We start from the raw sequence: 5,605 nt of genomic DNA, 5'->3' as shown, positions 1-5,605 counted from the left end.
TTTTTAGTTCCTAATTTTGTTTACTATTTTTACTCCTTCAGTTTTTCTTAATGTTTTCATCTCGATAGTTTCATTAATTTGTCTAATTTTTGTAGTTTCAGCATGTGCTTCTGTGATTAAAAATAAGAATGTTCATTATAAATTCTTATTTTTGTTTCTTTGCTTATGTTCGTATTCTTATTTTTTCTGTATTTATTATAGAATTGTTACCTGTGTACTTCCTTCGGCAGTACATATACTAAAATCGGAACGATACAGAGAATATTAGCATGATACCTGCGCAAAGATGACACGCAAAATCGTGAAGCATTCCACATTTTTTAAAAAGAGACACTGTAACTCAGTGGAAGTGGTGTATGTGCCTCCACAGAGCTATGGCAGTGAAAGAGCGATGACTTCAGTTCTATTCTATCCGACTTCTATTCTATTCTTTTGCTGGTCTGGTTGACCAAGCGGTTATCGTATCCACTCTCCAGCCAAAAGGCTGCGGTTTCGAATCCCGCTGTGGGCATGGATGTGTGTGATTGTCTATCAAAATCTAGTGGTGGTGTTGGGCGGTAGATGTCATTGGTGTAGATGATGATGGTAGTTGCGATTAGTGGAGACAGAGTTGTAGAGTAGGTACGCCCTCCCTCGATGAGTCTTTGGACACTCCCTGGAGGTGTTATGTAATAATAATAATATATTATCAATTAGTTATGACATTTTTAATACGTTTCTTATTTTTAAATGTAGTTATTATGTCTTTTCACTGTACTCTGTCAGATGCTTTAGTTAAACCAATAAAATGCTTGTAAAGAAGTTGGTTGTAATCTAATTCTTTCTTTGTTATCATTAATATAAAATTAATATAAATATTATCAGCGCCTGTTAAAAGCTCAGTGAAAGTGGCATGTTCCATTCACGGCTCTAGATTGCCCGAAGAAAGTGCGTCATAAACTCTATTCTAGTTACCGACTAGAGGAATTTTTATTATGCTTTTTTTTGGACCGGTTCCCGAGTTAGTTGATCTCTGGAACGGACAAGCGGGTTTTCCGTCCCATAAACTCAAGAAAATCACTTTAGAACTCACAATATTTTCACGCGACAAAATCATACTATTAGGATTAGGGACCACGAAATGGCGGCACTTCTATGCCACCTTTCTTCACCTGAGGCCATTTATGATTAGTGATAATCTTGGGCCAGCTATCTCTGATTGGCTACCAGTTAAGATTGAACTACTCCTCAGTCTCCAAAAGTTAGATAGGGCGAAAACGGCCTCGCATACTCTAATATACGAGAATAAAAGGCGTTAGCTGATTTTTTTTAAAAAATTAAATATTGCATCACTTATTGGTCTGTTTTCCCTAAATCCTTCTTGTTCTTCAGATAATTAAATCAAATTATTTATTTTATTTCCAGTTATTTAGTGCATAATTTTCATGCTGCTCTGAGCACATTTATTCCACTGTACTTTTCTCATTTGTCCAGTCTCTTTCTTTGCAGATTGGTATTGTTAGCTCTTTCGTCAGTCATTTGGCATTCCATTCCCTTTAAATACTCTCTTTAGAATATCACATAATTCGTTTTCTAATAATTTCCCTTCATATTTTAATACAGTGGTTCTTAACCTGGGAGACAGCGCTCCCCCCCTGGTGGCACTGTGAACGCTGAAGGGGGCGGTAAGCGGTTAGAGGGCGCTGAGGGGGGGAGCGTTATAATACTACTAATATAATAAAAGCAAAAAATTCCGCATTTAATCTAGCATCCCTATTTTATATTGTATGTTTGACAACACTTCAGAATATTGTATGTCTGACAATACTATTCAAATTTATTCGCTACTTATTTTTTAGAATTTTTACATTGAAAGTTAAGTAATTGGTCTACTTTTTGGTCTGAATTTTCAACATTGAAAATAATTAATTTGGGCTATTTTTAGTAGAATCCACTACTTATATAAGTTTTATCTACTACTTTTCCTAACGCCTATCTGACAATCCTGGTTTGCAATTCACATCTAGCTCGTGGTATCGTGTGGCGCACTTCGTTGATATTGTGTAGCACAGTAACCCATTGAAATGAGTGAAAACAGAAAGTGTCGTCAATATTCAAGTGAATATTTTAAATATGGAGTTATTCCGCCTATAAATAATGAGCAGTTACCAATGTACTTAATATGTGAAAAACGTTTTCAAACAAAGGAATGAAGCCCTCAAGAGTGATTGAGCATTTAAGAACAAAGCATCCAAATAAGACAAAAAATGATTGTGGAGTACTTTCTCGATTTTAAGACTATTTTTAAAATCGTCCTGGACTTAAAGGGTTGGTTGCAATACAAATTAACGTACAAGAGAAGGGACTTGTGTCTTACAAATTTTCAAAATTAATTGCCAAGTGTGAAATGCCATACTATTGGCGAAACTGATCTTATTGGCTATAAATGAAGTTTTAGATACGATGATTGTCCCAGGTAAAAATAATATGACGTCCTCAATTCCTCTCAGCGATAGTTAATATCAACAAGAATTGACGAAATGGCCAAGGACATCGGAAAAGAAAAAAAAAACACTTTATGATGATTTAAAAACCATAGACTTTTTCTTTGCAACTTGATGAGACACCTTTACGTGACAACGAAGCTTTGTTAAAGGCCTACGTGTGTTGCATAAATACTAATGAAGAAATTATTGAAGAATTTCTATTTGCTGAACAACTGAAATTTGACACGAAAGGTTCTACAATTTTTAAGGTTGTTAAAGACTTTTTAATGCTAAAAACATTCCTCTCACAAATATTATTGCTTGTGCAAATGATGGAGCACTAGCTATGATTGGTCGTCACCATGGATTTATAGCACATTTAAAAGAAGCAGTTTCAAATATCTTTACAATTCACTGTATTCTTCAAAGACAGCACTTAGCTGCAAAACATCTTAGAGGGAGACTACATAAAACTTAATTTGGAATTTTCTTAACGTGATGAGAACATGTGTAATGGTCTAAAAAGGGTAAAGGTTGACATCGCATATCTTCTCGATATTTTCACCAAATTAAATGAGGTTAACATCAAATTGCAGGGAAGCAACATGAATCTTATTAAGACAAAGGGAATTATAAATGCATTTATCGGAAAATTAACATTCTACAATCAGAGTATTGCAGGACGAGATTTTCTGCGGTTCCCAATTTTACAAATAGATGATTTAATATTAGATACAGATTTGGATTGTTATCGTTCCCATTTTCTGACACTGAAAGAAGACTTGATGATCAGATTCAAAGATTTTGATGAACTTAAAATACAGGATTGGATTATAAATCCATTTCTTTCGGATGCCACTTCTGTTCATCCAAATTTCGGTAAAAAATTTATTGACTTAAAAAATGATTTTGAAGTTCAAGTACAATTTCAACAGTGTGAGTACGAAAGATTCTGGCCAAACATGCAATGCAAGTATTCTCAGCTTTGGCAAGAAATAAAATTACTGTTCAATGCTTTTCCTTCATACTTGGCAGAGAAAGGATGGAGCATCGTATTGCAATTGTTAGCTAAGCAGCGAAATAGATTGCAAATAAGTGAAAGGAGACTTGAGACTTCGTTTGTCGAACATTGAACATGCTATTGAAAACTTAGCAGGATCTCATCAGCCATTAATGATTGGGTTATTAAATACAGTAAGTTTGCCTCTTTTTGGAGTAAAAATTAATTTGTATTAAAGTCATTAATTTTAAATTAACTATCAGTTCAAATATGTTGAGAGTGATTTAGGTTTACCTAATAATATATTATAATTATGTTATTGATTCATTAACCCAGTGTAAAATTGAGCAAGGTGCGCCAGGCTATACAAATAGTTGAAAGGGGGAGCCAGGCAAAAAAGGTTAAGAAGCTTAATTAATAGAAATATAAGATCTGATATTGTTGGAGTCTTGACAAGTAACAGACTGATTTGGAGGAAAATTGCAGATAGTACTTTGTGTGGAGGGTGGTTGAGCCGTGGAATGCATTGCCTGATGGAGTGGTGGGAGCGAGAACGGTCAGTGAGTTTAAAGAGTAGTATGATAGACTTTGTGTTTCTCAGGGGGGGGACCTCCCCTCGATGAGTCTTGACAGACTTTATGTCTTAGGAAGGACCTCCCTCGATGAGTCTTTTGACTCCTTGAAGGCCTGAATAATAATAATAATAATAATAATAATAATATAATACTATCATATCCTGTATGTCCTTTGAGGTACATGGCAGGAATTTGATGATGATTTATTAAATCCAATATTTGTGACTCCTATAACTCTTATGTAGTTCTTTCTTTTGAATTTGTATTATTTTAATTTTTTGAAATAATTATTCCAGGATTCTTGTTTAATTTTCCTTATCTCACAGTTTGAGTTATTTTGTTTATATTCTTCATATATCAAAGTTTTTTATTTGCTTTTAGATATCTGTGGAATGTAGTTTTCTTTCCTTTCGATAAGACTTTTCTTCATCTTTATATCATGATATCTATCTTTGATTAGTTTTTGTACTAACCTTTTTTCTCCTAATACTTTTTCTGCTGCTTTATGTACAATAAATGTCTTGAGAGGCTGTTCATTTTTCTTCTGCTCATGAACTAATGAAGGGAATGCCAAAATGAAGAATTTCTCACTACGAACTGCCGCAGACAATAGATTATCGTTTTCTGGTGGACATGAATGTTATTTTCCCTGTTAGTCACTAAAGTAAATGGATGATTTTTATTATATTTGCCAAATTGTGTGTGGGGGTGGGGGGGGGGTTGCGTTAGTGACTCTGTTTTCAAATACGAGGACTGAAGAATTGACTGGCATGCGTCCCTATTAGTTGGGTCGAATGCGACTAAAGTAGGCCTTTGCTCATAGTGTTAATGCGTGTACTCCATGGGGAATGTAAACGTGTAAGTAAATATGTATATTTACAACATAGAGACAGCATTTTTGTCTGAAACAATAGCCAATGATCTTAGATTAAAGACAGCTGTTATCCTTTCGTCGTCGACTCTAGACCACCAAATCAAAATATAAGACCTTCAGAAAAGAGAGCACTCTCCAACTTGAAGAAGGACAAACAAATCATCATTTTAAAGACAGACAAAGGAAACTCGACGATTATCCTTAACACCAAACACTACATAGCTAAGATCACAGAGTTACTCTCAGATACATCAACTTATCGGATTATCAGATTCCGACCTTGAAAAGCCACAAGGCCACTAAAAAATATTACGTAATGTGAACAGTTGGTCTACAGATCTACAACGGAGATTGAAGTCGTTGCACCCAGTGACCCCGCGATTATACGGTTCTCCTAAAGTGCACAAAAGTGGAGTCCCTCTACGTCCCATAATGGATGGAAGAAATTCTACAACCTACCTACTATCTAAACACCTTGCCCATCTCCTAAAGGATCATATTCGAAACTCTGATATCTACATAAAGAATTCAAAGCACTTCATTACTAAATTGAAAAACATCTCCATTTTTGAAACAGATATTCTTGCCAGCCTGGACATGATATCTTTATTCACCAACATCCTGGTAGAAGAAGTTATCAACATTTTACACAATCTGTATCCTCAAGATACTGTTAACCACTTCAGTCATT

The 5,605-nt window shown here is 34.9% G+C and overlaps 1 non-coding gene across 1 annotated transcript; it reads left to right on the top strand.

Moving 5' to 3' along the window:
• The first annotated feature begins 214 nt into the window (after window positions 1-214).
• On the top strand, window positions 215-321 carry LOC150092691 (U6 spliceosomal RNA). Its single transcript, XR_016550544.1, has one exon. It is a non-coding gene; the product is annotated as a U6 spliceosomal RNA (small nuclear RNA).
• Window positions 322-5,605: the final 5,284 nt, after the last annotated feature.

Source organism: Typopeltis vanoorti, chromosome 25 (genome assembly GCF_054136105.1).
Source record: "Typopeltis vanoorti isolate ZY-2024b chromosome 25, IOZ_Tvanoo_1.0, whole genome shotgun sequence".
Taxonomy (NCBI): Eukaryota; Metazoa; Arthropoda; class Arachnida; order Uropygi; family Thelyphonidae; genus Typopeltis; species Typopeltis vanoorti.
The sequence above is the reverse complement of the archived record's forward strand: the minus strand, read 5'-3'. Positions and strand labels throughout refer to the sequence as shown.